Raw genomic sequence first — 19,075 nt, 5'->3', positions numbered from 1 at the left:
TTATTTATCGAATGCCCACTTGCAAAGCTACTTTGGAGGACGATTCATATAGCTTTTAATATCAATCCTCCAGTAGATATTGCGTCATTGTTTGGGACGTGGTTAGTTGGGGTTGAAAAGATAACGGCAGCTCGTATTCGGATTGGAATATGTGCGCTATTATGGGCTATATGGAACTGCAGAAATGATATGATTTTTAACAGACAACATAACTTAACTTTTTTGCAGGTTATCTTCAGAGCTACAACTTGGATCCGTACATGGTCCTTACTCACTCCTAGGGATTCCAGGGAGCCTTTGGTTACTGGGTGCAACCAATGGGAGATGGTGGCTCGGGTTATATTCAACCGGTTCGGATGGCGGTCGCATAACAGGATAGGAGTCTAGAGAGCTTGTCCTTATTATCACCATACCGGTTGTATTTGTGCTTTATTTTGCTCCGTTTTCGAGCCGTAAGACCTTTGTGATGACTCTTTCTGGATTTTTAATAAAAAGGCCGCATGCATCATCATGATGCAGAGGCCGGGGGTATACCTCCATTTCCAAAAAAAAAAAATCTATATGATGGATCATTCGTGCTTTTTACAAGGAAGATGATGAATATATGTTCATGCCTCCCAAGTTTCATTTTGTAACAGCTGCACTGAAGGTATGCCCTTCATGCCACTGGAGGATGACCACGCGTGCAAAAGGGGCATAGTGTCGGGACCAAATTATGTGGGCAAAGGCGGTGCCGGAGTAGAAAATGCCGAGGTCGTGGACGCAGGAAACAGAGTAGGAGGTGGCAGCAGAGCCGTTAGCAGGCGGTCGCGCCAGAGGCAAAACACGCAGTGGGCATGGAGGATGTGGTACAGATAAAAGCAGTTGCAGCTCCGTTGTAAAGTAGATACAGGTTACAACAGTCAGGTACATGTTAGGCTGTTACTCGCCAGCAGCAGAAGGATTCATCAGTTAAGTTATTCATGAGGTAATAGCACGATCTGGTATGCTTAATCTTTCAGACGGAATCAAAGCACAGGAAGTCCATATAGCATCAAAATAGATACGTACGTCCCAGCACCAGGACCGAGGGGGACATAGCCTAGTGACTGCCGACAGTCATCGTTGAGAAAGCTCAGACACGCCGAGCAGCCATCGTTGAGAAAGCTCAGACACGCCGAGCCGCAACCTAAGACACCGATTCGACAGTTGGCACGCCGTTGTCCCGTCCACCACATCCACGGACCGGCACCGACGCTACAACGAGGAGACGACTCCCCCACCAAGCCGCAAGCACCCACCTTGGCTTGACCGGCGGCGACCCGAAGTCGAGAAGCACGGACTCAAAGGCTACAACACACCAGACCTAGCTCAACGAGCACACAACCCCGAACAGGAGGACCATACCAAACTCCATACCCGGCAGTCTGCCGGCACACGAAGTCGGGCAAGGTGAGAGCCGCCCCAACAAGAGGGGGGCCGCTCATGGTGGCCGGCAACCCCGGCCGCTGAGCAGCCGCGCCAACGCCAGCCCCGCCTCCCCAACGTCTCCCCATGCCAAGATCCGCCACCACCGGTCCAAAATGGCTCGAATGTTTGTATCCTGATTTTTTCTTTAGAAAAGGAGGTTAAACCCCCGGCCTCTGCATCAATTGATGCATGCATCCATCTTTACTAATTATTTCACAAAGATCTGACAGGAATATATATCAATCCACCCGAAACCATCACTCACACCTACAAACTCAATAATGGAGAGTGCTCTCACTCCCCGTATCTAAAATTGGCGTCATCACCGATCCATCCACATAACGTATGGGGACCAACAACCTGTGCAGGCTACCTAATATGCACATCACATGCATACATTTTAGAAGCCACCATCATCTGTGGACCACTGACTTATCTTCAGGAGAGAGATCCACATCATCCTTGGCATTCTGGACATCCGTCGATGCCACAACGGCGCCACCGCCCTGCGCTAATTCGTCCAGACGTGAAGACTCTAGAAGATCCATCATGCGTAGCACCTATCAACCAGGCATGACTCAGCGTAGCACCTCTCGCCCAGGCATGACTTGACAGCTCCAGCGAAGCTTCGTGCAAGACGAAAGCCGCTCCACCTCCTGCCTCTGTTTTCCAACGCTGCTCCATAAACGATGCTCCCAAGAAAGAAACGGCACCGTAGTAACGCCATCGTCCGATCTGGAAGACCAGATCCTAGGGTTTCCCCTGAAGCAGCACGAGTGGGTCGACAACAGTTACACGACGATGCCTTCATCAAGGTAACGTACGACGCAAAACGCCGCCATCGCCTGCCAACGGCTCGGTTTTCACCGGCAACTATGTCTCCCCGACTCGTAGCCGGGACTAGATGACGGATCTCGAGATCCGACCACCCAGCAGCACCACCTCTGACGGAAGAGATGACCACCACCGGCCGCCACCGCCCGAACGGGGCAGGCCACCGCGCCCACAGCCTGCGCTGCCTCCGATGCCGCCGTGCCATAGCCATCGCCGTCTCCAACGCTGCCACCGCAGCCGCCATTAGGACGCCGGCCTGCCGCCACACTGCTGTAGTCCAGATCTGGGCCGTCATGAACCAGATCGACGCTGCCGCAGTCCAGAACAGGGTCACACCCTCGAGTCAGGGCGCCCTGCGTCACCCTATAACCCGCGAGAGGGAGGAGTGCCGCCGCCGCCACCGTCGCACGCATAGGCTATGCCCGGCGGCGAGGAGGGAAGGTAGAGGAAGGAGCGGTGACCCGCCAGCTAGGGTTGGAGTCCCTCGGTCGCCTGTGCGGGGGGCGACGGAGGGGAGGGGAGGGGAGGGGGCCCTGATGGGGAGAACTTTTTTTTTGAATGAATGGGGAGAACTTCTTGTAGCTGATGCAGAACACTTTTATGTTGTCCTTTCCTCAGGTATACGAGTGACCAAGCGGCCTGCTTGGTAAGCTACCAACAGATAATTATATCAGGTATAAGAGTGACAGCTATTCATGCCTCGAAAAATCTCTAGTTACAAAGTTGTATCTCGCCTATGTGCTTATTATCTTGACCTTGATTTATTCTGATGGTTGGCTGAACTGATGCAATCTCAGAATAATTCCTTCTTGTTCCTTGTGTGCAAAGAATCCTACTGACCACTTAAATTTGCGTTTGGTTTTTATGTGCGCATGACTCAAACCCAAATAGTTATGTCCACTAGTCATTCAAGATGAATCCAATACAATAGAATTTCCAGTAATTCTGTCCACATACACATCAGTGTAGAACAAATAACATAGGGTGACTGCAAATGTACTAAAGAGATCTTCATATAGAACATTTTATTTCAATAGATAATTAAGAGGGTTTTCCTTCCTTCCTTCCTCAAGATAGATTCCGGATGGGAATCCCCCATGTCATTACAATTGCGGTTGCAAACCCAACACCATATCCCATTCCAACAAAGAGAAATAGCATAATGTCTACAGATCCCTTCTTTGAAGGGCGTGGAGCCGCATTGGGGGTACTTGTGTTGCTGCATTCCATCGTCAATGGAGGTCCGCATAACCCTGTGTTTCCCATAAATGAGCTATTGGAGAATGTCGAAAAATGAGCTGATTCAGGTATCGATCCCTCCAGCTTGTTGTAAGAAAGGCTCAATGTTGTGAGGAAGTCCAAGGATGCCAGTTCCTGTGGGATCACTCCTGAGAGCTCATTTGAGGAAAGATCCAAGACCTCCAACTGGCTAAGATAACCAAACTGGGATGGAATCTTTCCCGTCAGAAAGTTTCGTGACATGTTGAGCCCACGTATCAAAGATAGCTCCCCAATAGTCTCAGGAATGCTACCATGGAATGAATTATTTGAGATATCAATGAGCACAAGGGTTGTCAATATCTTAGCAAATGTGGTGGCATGTCCTTTATATGTAACCGCGGTGGTATACTTATACGTCAATCTTGATCGCGGTAAACCATGGCCCATCACCAATGACATATTTGAATCACCATAAATCATTGATTTCAACCCCTTAAACCATTCGCCAGGGGGAAGTTGGCCAGAAAAGTTGTTTGAGGACAGATCAAAAATTCTTGCACTTGGAAATGCACAATTACTTTTTTCTCCCACAAGGGACTGTGCAACATGTCCAAAAAAATTGTTTGATTTTAGGACAAGGACTTCTAGTTTACGAAGTACACACATCCAGCATGGAAATGAATCACTAATTTGATTGTTTCCAATATCAAGTACCTCTAGGCTTTTGCAACCAACAAGAGATCTGGGTAGTTTTCCTTCTATCCAGTTGCCACTGAAATCCAATGCCTCAAGTGAGCACCCCTCATTCATTTCATCGGGAAGCTCCCCATGAATTTTATTTTCTTTCAAATACAAAGATTGCATGCCATTAGCTTTCTCCATCAAGCAAGAAGGGATTGAGCCATTGAAGTTGTTGTACGACAGATCAAGGAGTTGTATACTTGTTGCCCCACAAATAGATGATGGAATTTGTCCTGAAAAGTTGTTATAGGAGGCGTCGAGGAGGGAAACCTCACTAAGACGAGAACCGAAATTAGAAGGTATTGATGAGAACATGTTGTATGAATAATTGAGGAATATCGCGGATCCTGGAGGTATAGGTATGGGCCCTTCAAACATGTTGTTGCTGATATCTAATACGTGTACATCTACGGGAAGAAGAGGGGCATGACCAATACTAGTAAATTTGTTATTCTGTAGGACCAAAACTTTAATATCATTCTGTCTCTCCCATACCCATTGTGGTATAGCTCCATGTATTTTGTTATTCGAAAGGTCTAGGAATTGGATTTCGTCATGGTGCCTTAAGAAATTTGGAAATTCAGGTATATTGCAACCTGACAAATATAAGGTTAGAATTTTGCGAGGGATTGCTAACGAAGAATTATATGCTCCATCTACCACAACTAAATTATTGTCGGAGAGATCTAGGACTAAAAGATGGGGCAATTTCTGGAAAGAAGAAAGTTCCATTGTGCCGACGAAATTGTTTGAATAAAGCAATAGTACTTGTAGTTGGGTTAAGTTTAAGATGTGAGAAGGTATTTCTCCTGAAAAGCCACAGTGACACAACACAAGTCTTTCTAATTTCGTCATATTGCCAATAAAAGGAGGGATGGATGATAGGCCACAATAAGAGAACTCGAGAGATGTCAACGTGGTTAGGTTACTAACCCACGATGGTATCGACCCCACTATCTCCATTCCAGATATCTCTAGTTCATTTATAGATTCAAGTCTACCGATTGACGATGGTAGTTCCCCGGAAAAGCCCGCTGCACTAAGACATAACCTTTTCAAATTTTTTATATTGCTAATGGAACTTGGTATCATACCAGAAAACTTTGTCGAACCTACAATTAGATTTTCCAAACTACTACCTGTGGTGAAACTGGGCAAGTGCCCTGAGATTCTCGGATTACTATGAAGGTTAATGGTCACTAGATTCACATGTTCAAAGATCGCAGGAGATACCCATCCTTCAAGGTCGTTATGTCTGAGTTGGATGACACTCAAGTTGGAGAAGTTGACCAAGAAGTTTGGAAATGGGCCAGATAAATAGTTAAGCTCTAGGTCAATAACAGAAAGTGAATGTAAGCTTGAAAGCGGATTACAAATAGACCCAGAGATCCCACAGAAAGGTAAGCTAAGAACAAAAAGCTTAGGAGAAGACTTGGATACAGCATTGCACCAGTGTGCCCCATTGTTGGACAAGTCAACCCGGCCAAGGTGCAACTCTCTTAAATTGCTAAGATTTGTCACTAATGCTTGAAAGTTTGGTTCTACAAGCCGTGCTTTAGGATTTGTGGCAATAATTCTGGAATAGTGACCATCATCGAGACTCTCAATAATATCAAAGCCAGTGGAGAAATCAAGGATTACCAAATTCGTGAGACGACGGACGCCACGTGGTATTTGGCCATCAAAGCTGGAGCTGGAGAGGTTGAGATAAGTGAGTTTGACTAGGCGCTCAAACCCAGTGGATGGGAGCTGGGACCCATTGAAGTCATTATAAGCAAGATTTAGGTACTCAAGGGATGTTAGGTCAAAAAGAGCACGATTTAATCGCCCGCTTTGCAAGCCACGTTCTGCCAATTCAAGGGAAGTCACACGTCCGTTTGCGTCGTCGCAGCGGATGCCCTCCCATAGGCAGCAGTCTGTCCCAGGCCTCCATGACCGAAAGGCAGTGATGGACTCCTGGGTGGTCGAGAAGGACCATTTGAGACGGATGAGGGCCAACGCTTGGTCGGGCAAGCATGGAAGGATTGCAGGTACAGCAGTGTGATTGGTGTACATAGTGGTTGGAGAGGGAAGAGAGCATACCACAACAAGATGGATTTGTAGTGGGAGCAACAACAACAACAACAATGGCCATTGATGGGTCACCATGGAGTAGTGCATGAGAATGTAATGGTAGCTTTGGTTGGTTGGACTGCTCAAAAGTGAGATTCTCGGGTTAGGTTTCTTCTACTCTACCTTGCTACATTTATATAAGACCCAGAAACAATTATATGACACATTTTCTGAAATGAGGGGAAGAAATTATACGGCCACGAGACGCTGAACGTGTTTGTTTCGTGGACCATCCAGTTTGGGCTGTTTGACCAATGCTTTCCTCTTTGACTAGTCAATATTGCATGCAGCCAATTGCCGGACCAACCCTTTCAAATACACAATTGTGATGTGCTGTATTTAGCGTGTTTTTGTTGATAAGAGAAATGTTCTAAAAAATGGAGATTCTTGCTAGTGGAGATCGTAGTTTGGAGGTGTATAACAAAATGTCACTGGTGATACCATGCTATATCTATATCTATATCCATACCAATATAAAAAGACTCAAAGGAGCAGATTCAAACCATCACGACCGTCAAATCATATTATCTACCGGTTTAAATCGCTCCAATGTTGAGCACCAAACACGTTTAGCACTCTAATTAACCACCACTGCCATTGGTTATAAACACGTTTTGACTCAATACTATCCCATGAAATCTGTCATGTAATTAATATCCTACCATGCCCGTGAAAAAGTAATTGATATCTTGCCAAATACCAACGCGCAATAAATATATCTTACCTAATATAACATGCAATTAATATCCAACCTAATATAAACGTGCATTGCACGGGCATTTGTGCTAGTATCATTAAAATGCATAATTAGAGTACAAATCAATTTTCATCCAGGTGAGGTTAGCAATATAGCAATACTAGTATGCTCTCCCTTCGGGGACATCCGATGAAAAAACTTGGATGATTTCTGCCGGCCACGGCACGGCAGGGACAGTTTCGTCCGTGTTTATCCATATCGCCGTCACCAAGTCAGTCGCCTCAGCATATTAAGACTGACGTACCAAAGGGTGCACTTGACCACAGGCCAGGCTGACCGCATAGCCAGTCGTTGGATTACTTTTCACACCGCAGAGTCCAGCTCAAGCACCGCATAGCACGGCGAATTTTCACACCGTAGCGTCAAGCTCATGCACGGCCAATTTTCACACCAGAGTCAAGCTCATGCACGGCCAATTTTCACACCGTAGAGTCAAGCTCAAGCTCAAGCTTATGCACCGCAGAGTCACGGAGCACTTATGTAAAGGTATCTTGTGATTTTGTTTCTCTGATGAGAGATTAATAAAGTGCATGCTTAGGAGGAGGAGGTCCTAGTCAAGGTCAAGTCCCTGGACTCCTCCAAGCTCCGCGCCACAGTCCAGGTTTTCTTCAACAACCAAGAATTCGACCTCAAGATCTCTCCCGAGCCTCCCAACCACATGGGCCGCCCCCGTTTCTCCGATGATGGTCACTTTGGCGGCGGCCCGGGTGGTGATAGTGGCCCCCCGCGGGCACCACCGCCGCGGACCGCGCCACTCTAGTGACTCGGACCCCGACGACTAGGACGGCGACTCTAAGGACAGTCTCCCCGGCCGCGGCGCCGGAGGGCTTGGGAAGTGGCCACCGCCGCCTTTCGCGGCCCTTACTTCTGTTCGGCCCGCCGGCTCCGCCCCTCATGGCCGTGGACGACCTGACGTCCCGGTGCGCTCGGGCGATGGGAGCGACGTGTCCAGCGTGGGTATGCTAGTGATCCCGGCATCTTCTCCGATCCGCACTCCCCGCCGTGGTGACGGCAGCAACCTAGGACTTGGTTGCCGTCCCCACGCCCTTGCCGCTGTCTCCAGCCACTGCCCCCGAACCCCCTTCCCCCACGCTCGTGGTGCCTGGTCCTGTACCTGTCCTGCCTCCCCCCTCGCCCGGGACTAAGACGGCCTCAACCCTCTGCGCGGACCCCGTCAACTCTGCAGATCCTCCAGCCGCTCTGCGCTCATCTCCGACACCTGCCCCGCCCGCCTCCCTATCTGCCGCGTCTGCGGGGACGGCCCCGGTCACTACCCACCCCCTGCTGTCGCGGACGACGGCGTACTCTAGGTGGGGCCGCTCAACCTCGACTCCAGTGACGTCCTCGCGCCGCAGTACTCGGATCAACGCTGCTAGACCGGCGGGTAGCCCGGCTCTGCCCATCCCTGAGCTGGTGGAGCTCTGGGCCGCGGTCTGGAACCTCGAGCCAGGTACCATGGACATCCCTGCTACTTCTTCTACTTGCACGTTCTCCGCTCTTGAGTCGGCTCCGCTCGGCCACCTCGTGAAGGTCGCAGTGGACTTGGCGATTGTTTTCAGGGGCCTAATAATGACCCAAAGAACAGCCCATGTGGCGTCACAGATAGTGTTTTTTAAAATTTTCTTATCGACCCCCCTGCCTCTGAAATGCCAATTAATTATGCTCTATCATTTGAGCTACATCCCCTTATATTTTCTTAACATTAATTGTGCTAATTAATTAATACTACTCCCTCCGTCCGGAAATACTTGTCATCAAAATAGATAAAAATGGATGTATCTACAACTAAAATACATCTAGATACATCCATTTCAATGACAAGTATTTCCGGATGGAGGGAGTACTATACTAATTAACTGTGCTTGAGGATCAATGTCCCGTTCCATCTTACTAGTATGGTGCAAGCGCGACACACGGCTGAATTAGCAAAGTCAATCGATGATCTATAGGGGTAGGTAATTAAGCATACTTAAATCTTTTCATCAAGCTCATGAGCTGTATGTAGTACTCCCTCGGTCCGGAAATACTCGTCGGAGGAATGGATGTATCTAGATGTATTTTAGTTCTAGATACATTCATTTTTATGCATTTCTCCGACAAGTATTTCCGGACAGAGGGAGTACTGTACAATGAAGTAGCTGTGCTAGCTAGCTGCCAAAGGCTTTTTTGATAGATGCCATTTTTATTAACTCAAAATGTAACATCAAGCAAATAGCTGCCAAAGACTTGCTGATCTACTCTCCTGTTTGCTTGCGACCAACAACAGTTAGAAGCTGTGAGGGATAGTGACTACTCTCCTGTTTGAGTTTCCTTCATGGCGTCTGCCAAGTATTTAAACAGAGAAAGAGGATGCGTAGTTCAAGAATGGCTCTGTGAGATTTGCCAAGCTGTTCAAACGAGACACATTTCCTGATGTCTTGGTGTCTCGGTGTTACATACATAATATATATATTTAGTATCTACATGATGAACCGCCGTGCCTTCTTTAACAAGGAATGCGATGATCAATGTTCATGCCTGCGAGTCTCGTTTACGTAACGGCTGCACTGAAGGTATACCAATGTCACGCCGTTGGAGCTAAATTAGCATGTGCCAGCTGCTGCTTGCCTGGAACATCACGGCGTGGAGGATGACCACGCAAAAGAGAGGGACGGGCCGCTCGGCGTTGGCCACAAATTACGCTGGCGATGTGGGGCCAGGCTGTGCCAGAGTTGAAGATGGTGAGGTTGTTGACGTAGGAGGCGGAGGATAGAGCTAGCACGCAGGTGAACACGGCAGAGGCACATGACGCGGTGGACATCGAGGGTGTCATACACATAGAAGCAGTTGCCGCTCCGCTGTAAAGTACATCACGTACATAACAGGTTAGGTTGCTAGTTGGCAGTAGCAAAATCCAGTTTATTCACAAGGTGACAGCAGGATCTAGTGTACTGAAATCTTTTGGACGAAATTAAAGCATAGGAGGTAATTCCATTAAAACAGATACAATACATACCAGCATTGGTCAGGGATTCCTGTACATGGAACATGATACCACTTTGAACATCAGAATATATGATGAGATAGTTGTTACTACTGTAGGGACTAGCTGTTCATACTGTAGGGACTGAAGACAGAAAAAAAAACTGAAATCAAGACAAATATGTAATCGGAAAGCATAGGAAATACTGTTGCATATCAGTAAGGCTTACATTCATTTGCATCATGGTGGATTGGTCAAATTCGCAGAAGCTCGGTTTTGGCCTCAGATTACTCCAATGACGTGGGTACATGCCCTGCCAGAGTCGAAGATGGTGACGTCGACGTTCAAGTTGAGACTAGCTAGCAGGCAGGCACACCAGAGGCAGATGATGAGGTTGGCATCCATCGAGCAAGTGCCATGGCAGCACAAACCACCCGGTGGAGCGCAGCATGCCGAGAGGAGCGCGAGGGTGACCCGGTTTTGCGAGCAGTAAGAGGCAGGGCACGGGAAGCGCGTTGTTCACGGAATGGAATGTCATGGCTTGGTGCGTGTCATTGGCATTGGGGAATTGTAGTGTGCACATACAAGCGTTTGCCACTCCGCTGAAAAGTAGATACAAGACATGTTAGGTTGCTAGTAGCTGGCAGCAGAAAGATTCAATTTATTGTGAGTCCACAGAAGGATTATGTGAAAACAGGTACTACGTACTAGCATCGACCAAGGAGTCCTGGACGAAGAATATGATGCCACCAATCTAAGCTTAGAAGCACATGTTTGGATGGCTATTCCCCCTTATGAACTGAAGAAAACAAGGAAGTGAATTTTAAAGGCAATAAAGATTTCATAGGGGGTAGAGAAAATAGTACAGCATAGCAGTAAAGGACTTTATTTTGCTTCATGGCGCACATGTTTCATGAATAAGATTAGGCTACCTTCGGGTTTGATAATGATAATGATAACACCTTGAATCATGCTTTCTTCGGGTTTGGCTTTGCCAATTAATAGGGAGCACAGGTAGCGGAAAACCTGGACGGTTACACCAAGTTGACAGGTCAATGTGATGCAAACCCCAAAACCCAGCATATGGAACATGGGCCGGGATTGCCACTTTTGATTAACAGAACGGCCAACTAACCTTTCTGGAGTTGCTGCTTCGGAAAATCTTCCTTTGCTGTTATTATTTGGATGGAAGATCTGTCCTGAATGCAGATTTGCTAACTGACAGAGCCCTTGCAATTGTTCTGCAGAATCTGAATAATCGCACTTCATGAGTTGATTGCAGAATTATATGATTGAAATCTATCATAAGCCATCAAAGCATATGAAATCAATATGTCAAAACAGCTATGCACCGGCAATTGTCCCCGAGTCCTGAACAATGAATACTGAATAGGATACCATGTCTTAAGCTTCAGAGATCAGAATACATGTTTCGATACTTGTTCCGAATAATGAGTGCAGAAATGAATTGGCAAATGGCCCATGGAAGTCAAGCACAGAACCTGCAGCGTTCCATAATGTGGAAGTTAGAATCATATTTCAAACCTTAATAAAACAATACAATCGCCTTGATATTAGTACAAATGAAGGACTGATGAAGAACAAACGTACCACCTTTTTTAACTGATATTACAAACGAAGGACTGATGAAGAACAAACGCCGCATAGTATGTGTCACGAACATACCTACACGTTCAGCATGTTCCTGAGAGAAGGAAGAACATTATCAGAACATTATTTTACAGAAAAAAAGCTCGCATCATTGGAATGCTCTGTACAAATATAGTCTCTTACTTCCTTTGTTGTTTGATGGTGCTGCAACATTGGAATTGTCAGAAAGCTACCATCAGGAGTGTTGTTTCCCTCAAGATGAAATCATGCTACCAACAGAACAATTTAGCCTGCTGTCACATGCTCCATTATTCAAGTCTTCATATAGTTCTGAAAAAAGAAACATTTCAGTGTGTATTGCCTTAATCTCCCAGCTAGCAAATTCCTACTTGATGTCATTGCAGAAATAAGTGTGCTGTAGCAAGAGAGGGAAGAAAACTAGCAAAACTGTATATGAAATCAATAGTCCAGCTTGCAAAAAAGAGGCTGTGTTCCTATGAGTTACAATGTGTAAACACAGAAGCCTGTGAACGGGCTACAGATTCCATTTGTAAATTAATGGTTGCATGCGGTGTGAATGGAAAAATGAACAAAGGAGCAGAAGTTGATTTTTGGTACATACCGGCAGATTGACTTGAATGCGTGATCCTAATGTACCTAGCTCCACAACACTTTCAGGATACATCTACATCATTGCAACTGAAACAAGTAGCCCATCAGGTCTCAGAAGCTACGCAAATGGGGAGGCCTCACCTCCAATTAAGACTGGGGACAGGTTACCTACATGTTTCTTTTAAGAAGTGTATCCAGATGTCTGAAGAAAGTTATCAATTTAGTAATGCAGAACAGAGCAAAGGATACCTACGGAAACAAGTTGAGCTTTGGTAAAAGAGCACCCGACCAATTCGAAAAATAAAAAAGGAACATACTTCCAATAAAGGGTTCTTCTCTGGTTTGAGTTCTGCGCAAGCCTCAAATGAATAGAAGCCTGATGAATGATAAGTATTTACCTGTTTCCCACTTGTCAGCCGAAGAATAGGATGATGGCGATAGGATGCAGACAGATCAATGTCTTCAACGTCTTCTTCCTCATCTCCCTGAATCATTTCAGCAACATGTGTTGTATACATCAATCCATTATCATGCATGATTTCTAGACAAAGAGGGAAATCATATGCACTAAGCTGAGAGGGAAATCATGCCGATCGAGCGAACACAGAAAAACTCATGCGTGTGTGTGTGTGTATATATATATATATATATATATATATCATAGATTAAAATCGCGGAAGAAACGATTTCGCGGTAGCCTCTCCCAACAGCTATAGCGGCCGCCATAGTGGGCAATCGTGGCAAATAGCGGAAATTTATCTGGTGGAAGAGATGATTTCTAGAGGGGTTTGCTCATTGTTGAGCCATTTAGTGGTATTTGTGGAAGATTTAGCGGCAGCAGACATAGCGTAGTGGTGAGGCTCCCGGACAGCTATAGCGCAACTATTGCAGAGAGAGAGAGAGAGAGAGAGAGAGAGAGAGAGAGAGAGAGAGAGAGAGAGAGAGAGGCATGCGTACCAGGGCTGGCGCAGAGCAGGACCAACTCATTGCGGTTGTGCGACCCCGTCGTCCGCGCGTGCCACCGGCGGCAACGGTCGAGAGGGAGAGAGAGGCGGGGAAACCCTGCGATTTGAGAGGGAGCGGCGAAGATTCCCACCATTTCCGGATCCCCTTCGTGCGAGATCTCTCCCGCTGATCCACTGCAATAGAAAACATGTTAGCACGTCAGATCTCATAAGTAAAGGCAGGCATATGCATGGGGAGGCATCACCTCAAATCAAATTAAGACTGCGGTGAGTTACGTACCTAATCCTTCTACAGAAAATCTACAGAAAACCATGGGTCACTTTCTTTCAGTTTTCTGGCTTGCTCTCTTAGCTCAGTACTACAATTCCATACTTGTAGCGTTTCTAGTGAAGCAGGGAGGCCCTCCTTGGGCGGCAGGCATTGCATTTTCCCACAAAAGGAGATCACTAGCTTCTTGATAGAAGAAAGGCCACGTAACCCTTGAGGGAGGCACTGCAGATTACCGCAATATCGAAATTCGAGATGTTTGAGGGAGGTGAGGAGCTGCAGCGCCTGGTCTTGCTCTTCCGTGAAGGTTGTCGCCCGCTGATCAGAGTTGAACTCCAATTTGTTGAGGGTAGCGGCAAGGTGGCTGCAAACAGGAGCAGTAAGGACCGAGATGCTATCCACCGTGAATTCTTCCAACTGGGATGAGCCTGCATGCACTAAGTTGCTCCTTGCAATCTCTGACAGCAGATCCCCTGCTATAGACATCTTCTCTTGTTCTGAATACATAGCATTTACACTCATTTTCTTGAGGTTGACTGTGATGAGAGGATTGAACTCATCCATTGTTAATTCTTCACACCTTTCCAGTATTAGACTGGTGAGAGACGTGAGGTTTGAGAGCAGACCCATTGACTTCATGCTTGACTCTAAGAAAATATCAAGTTCCTTGAGAGAAATAGGGAAAGGCTTGATGGTACGAGCTCCTCCACCTATTTCTCCCTTAGACCACTGAGAGAACAACTTCCCACAATAGTATCCTGTAAATGATTGGAGCATCTTGAGGCCCGAGAGTCCTCCATCCTCCACAGGAAGAAGCTCAAGGCTCTTACACTTGGTGATGGTAAGCTGGGAAAGGGCCGGAAAACACTTCAAAACCTTTGAAAACAATTCTCCAGTAATATGTAATTCCTCTATCTCAAGATTCTGAACTGAATGGATGACAACACTGTCAGCCATTTCTGCAGAAAACATGTCGTCGCATTTCTTGAAATGTATACTTCTCAACCAATTTAGTTTTTGGAGGTCTGAAAATGAAATGTGTGACACATTTGTAATTTTCATAACCTCTACTTTATCCATATTGTGGAAGGTCAAAGCACCGGCATACCCATCAATTCTCAATTCCATGCCATCACATGATAGCTTTGACCCATCATTTTCCACACGAATATCTGTTAGTGTGGAGGTGTGAGGCATGGGTGGGAAATGAGACAACTCAGGGCAGTTATCAATAAAAACACCACATAGGTTGGTAAATAGGTCCGGGTTCTCCAAGAAGGGAAACAAGCACAGAAGGGGACAACCTCCAAAAGTGATGCTTTCAAGCCTTGAAAATAGACAGCTATTAGGTTCCCCAACCCACTTCTCAAGCTGTGGCATATCCTCAAACTTAAGTGTCTTCAGGTGCATGAAGCTTCTTTCTGTAACACCACTAAAGCCAGGCCCGAACACACTCATCCCAGCAATATTTTTTAAACTGAGTCTGCTAAGGTGTGGTAGCTGCTCAAAAGCTGGAAGAGTTCCCCAAGATATACCCTCTAGATGGAGATCCTCTAACCTTTTTAGGCTAATGTCACGACACAACCATCCAGGACAAGGTGCAACACCAGGATTTACAATGCCAAGCACCCTAAGATTAGGGTGTGGTTGAAGACCATCAAGAACATCATCATCTATGTTTTGGTGCTCCATACCCCAGACTAATTTCAACCCTTTGAGATTCTTTTTATTCTTCAGTTTGGCAGCACTAGCTTCCCCCTTGGATGCCACAGTTTCAAGATTACATATGCGGAGTTCTCCTTTTAGCTCTCCCAATTCCCCCAGCTCTCTTAATTCAAACCCAACATCCTCTTTCTTAACATGGAACTCTTTTAGCTCCTGTAAGCACTTCATCTTTCCAACCTCAAGAATATTGGAGTGGAGTTCTTTGGAAGAATTGAAATGGCGTAAATTCACAAGGCGGCTAATGTCTCTAGGCAACTTTCTACTACCATGCCAAGCTTGTAGGTCCAGGAATTTTAAGTGGTAAAATCTAGACAATATGGCAGGTAAAGTTATTTCTTTAAAAATACAAAAGGGTGAACAAATCTTAAGGTATTGCAGGTGGATAAGTTTTGAAAAGCTATTTGGCAGAGTTCTTGGGGTGTTGATTCCTATATATAATACTCGAAGACCCTTTATTTCTTCTAACAAATCTTTAAACATATTATCTATTCTTGCATTATGTAACCCAAAAATCATCAAAGTTCGCAAATTTCCAATGTCTATCCTGCCATTCAGTTTACAGATTTCTTCTTCAAAACTTTCATTGTATATATCTTCTATTGTGATTGATAAGTGTTGAATAGATTGTGGGATGTTATCAGCGCTGAAACATAAACTATTTATATTGACACATTCTTGTGATGAGACATTACGGGATAGTTCATGCAACAAATCATGCATCACATAGTATCGATTACCAAACCAATCAACTTCCTTCATGAGAAAACCATTGTCTACTAGTTCCTCTAAGTAATTAGTATCGTTTTGGCAACTAGGGTCTATGATACCTATCGCAGTCCAAAAGCTAGTAATTTCTAAATTATAAAACTTATAATCTTCAGGGAATAGAGCAAAATCTGAAAAACATTTTTTAGAAGGAAAGGGAGGTAATCATAGCTAATTTTCAAAGAAGGCATAATATCATCATTAGTTTTTGCATTTGTCCACTCATTCTTTTCAAGAACTCCAATCCAATATTCCTGAGAAATGTTTTTCCTCAATAACCGACCAACTGTATTGGCTGCTAGTGGTGAACCCTTTAGTTTCTTAACAATATCTCTTGCAACATCAATTAGGCCATCTTCATAATGCACATGTTTCCTATGACCAAATATGCATGCTTCAAAGAGTTCAAAGAATTCATTAGGCTCGAGGCCTTGCAGTTCGACAAGATCTGTTGTTTTCACCAAATGTGCTATATTTGGTAACCGAGTTGTGACAAGAACCATGCTACCCTTGGTTTCCCCCTTTCTGAATGGAGCTAATAGGTTGTTCCAATCACTTCCACTATTGCATTTCCAAATGTCATCCAAGACAATTAAAAACCGTTTGGACATTAGTCTCTCTGCAATGGATTTTTGAAGCTGGTCTAAATTGGCTGTTTCAACTGTGCAGTTGTGTTCATCCTTTTCAGTTGCAAGTATGCATCTAAGGATCTCCCGTGTGAGGTTGAGCACACTAAAATCAGTTGAGACACATACCCAGACCCTGACAGTGAAGTGCTCCTCAACCCTTTTATCATTATACAGGTGTTGGGTGAAAGTTGTCTTTCCGATACCCCCGGGGCCAACAAAATGAAGAACTGAAAGGGTTTCACCAAGATATGTGCTACCAGTGAGCGCACTTACATTTTGCTCAAAGATGTCTCCCCTCCCATAAAATTTATCTTGTGCAGCTACTGAACTTGTGGGGGCTCTTTTCATGGTAATAGATGTATTAATATTTGGGATTTTATTCAGCAAGTCAGAGACGGGATCACATAGACTATGTATGCTCTCTATCACATACTTGATTTTGTTGGACATGGCTACTCTATCAAATTTGAGCTTCCCAACATGTCCACCATCATTACCACTATTAGACCTGGTCGCATCTTGTGGGTTATTTGTGGCAACCACAGTAGCATCAACATAATCATCATCTTGTGTACGTGAGCAAGAAAAGCATGTAAGCCAGTTACCGATAGTGGAGCGAGCAGCATGGCGAACATGGAGAGCATGACCATGGAGGCCATCACCGAGCTCTAAGGTGGCCTCCTTGGTGCCATCCAACTGGTCTTGGATCATGAAGTAATGGAGCTCATCCAGAGCGTCCTCAGCCTCATCAGCCTTCTTGCTCAGGTCCTGCAGGAAGCTCTGCAGGCCAGGGTTGCTGCTCACATCCCTGTCCTGGGCCGCGTGCAGCAACCCTTGCATGTACTTGAGCTTGGTTTTGATCTGCTCGGAGTTGAGGCCGAGCTCGGAGCTGGCCACATATGCGGCGACCAGGTCATTGGACAACTTATCCAGCAGCTTGCCAACGAGCCAGTTCGCCGCACCGATAGCCACCTCCATCTCCTCCGCCGGCCGGCTAGGCTAGCTAGTTGGTGAGTGCGGTGGGAGTTTAGTGTGAGTTCTGGGAAGAAAGGTAGCAATGTGAGTGCATCTCAGAAGAGCCCTTGCTGGGTCATTTTATAGCTGTTCCAGGCCAGGGGCAGGCAGGTTCCACTTGATAGCACTACTACTCGAGGTATGCAGGGCAATAAAAGATTCAGTCAGCTTTTTCTGGGATGCAACAAAAGATTCAGATTCCTTTGCCACTTGGCTATTTGAAACGCCATCCGTGACCTCGGCCTCGCACGATGCACTCGGTGGGGATGCAACCAAAGAAAAAAACAACGCGCTACAGAAAATAGGGTCGCGCCTGAAAATACGCTATTAGCGTGCTATAGCGCGTTATATCGTACATTGATTTATTTAGCGAGACGATTCTCTACCAGCTATAGCGTGCTATTAGCGGCGCTGTAGCGCGCTATGTTTCTTAGTGGATGCAACCAAGGTTTATTTCTTAATCTGAGTGTATGATAACTATAGCTACTGTTAGATCTGAAATTGGTGGACGAGCCAGCATGCGATGCCTGTTTATCTTAATCTGAAAGGACAACAACTATAACCGATGTTAGATCTAACCTTGGCGGACGAGCCAGCATGCGATGCCTGTTTATTTTTTAGCTAAACATCTGCTGCCAAGCTTTGGTACAAGGAGCCGTCCACGCCTTTTGATCCTGACGCGCCTCAACTAAACAAGGATGCTTGTCGTTTTTATTTTACTTATCGAGACGCTAGTTGCAGAATTAACTAAATTTAAATCTACAAAAATACCCGGAAGAATATGCCAGGAGATAATGAAGGACAAGCAAGGATCCACCGGATTGCCGCCGCTGCCTGCCGGACTACGCCGATGGGAGCCTCTTCCCCTCCCTCCTAGACCCCACCGACCCGCTACTCGCCGCAGCGGCGCCGGGTGATCCATCCAATCGTCTTGGCACCCATCTCCCCCTCTCTCGGCCCGGCGGCCCATCGCGGCCGCGAGAGCTTTGTATTCCCACTGATTGAGGGATATTCAATTCGGTGTCTGGGCTCATCTGCGTCCGGTAAACAGTAAATTTAAAAAGTATTTATATATAAAAACAATTGTAATGTGCGATGTTCATACAAAATTTCATCTTGTTCGGACATCCGAGGAGCTCGAAACAAAAAAAACGTTCAAAATAGTATATGAACGGTCGAAAATTGGAAGGAGCGCTCGTCCTCGCATGATCACGGTATCGTACACCGTCCCACACCTCAAGATTTGCGAAAGGAATAGGCTCATGTGTCAGACACTGTCCCATCATGTCGTTCCATGGTAACAGCGTCGACGTCCCGCTCCGTCCAGGACATTACCGAGTGTACGCTAATTCAAGCAACAGTGGGATGAACGATAGGGAAAAAAACCTGGTTCTGCATTTGAGACTCAAG

General features: G+C 45.9%; 1 pseudogene; it reads right to left on the bottom strand.

The window, feature by feature from the left end:
* Positions 1-9,468: 9,468 nt before the first annotated feature.
* Positions 9,469-17,662, bottom strand: LOC119324594 (annotated as a pseudogene).
* Between the last annotated feature and the right edge of the window lie 1,413 nt (positions 17,663-19,075).

This window comes from Triticum dicoccoides, chromosome 6B (assembly GCF_002162155.2).
Source record: "Triticum dicoccoides isolate Atlit2015 ecotype Zavitan chromosome 6B, WEW_v2.0, whole genome shotgun sequence".
NCBI classification, from domain to species: Eukaryota; Viridiplantae; Streptophyta; class Magnoliopsida; order Poales; family Poaceae; genus Triticum; species Triticum dicoccoides.
This window is presented reverse-complemented; position numbering and strand designations above follow the sequence as displayed.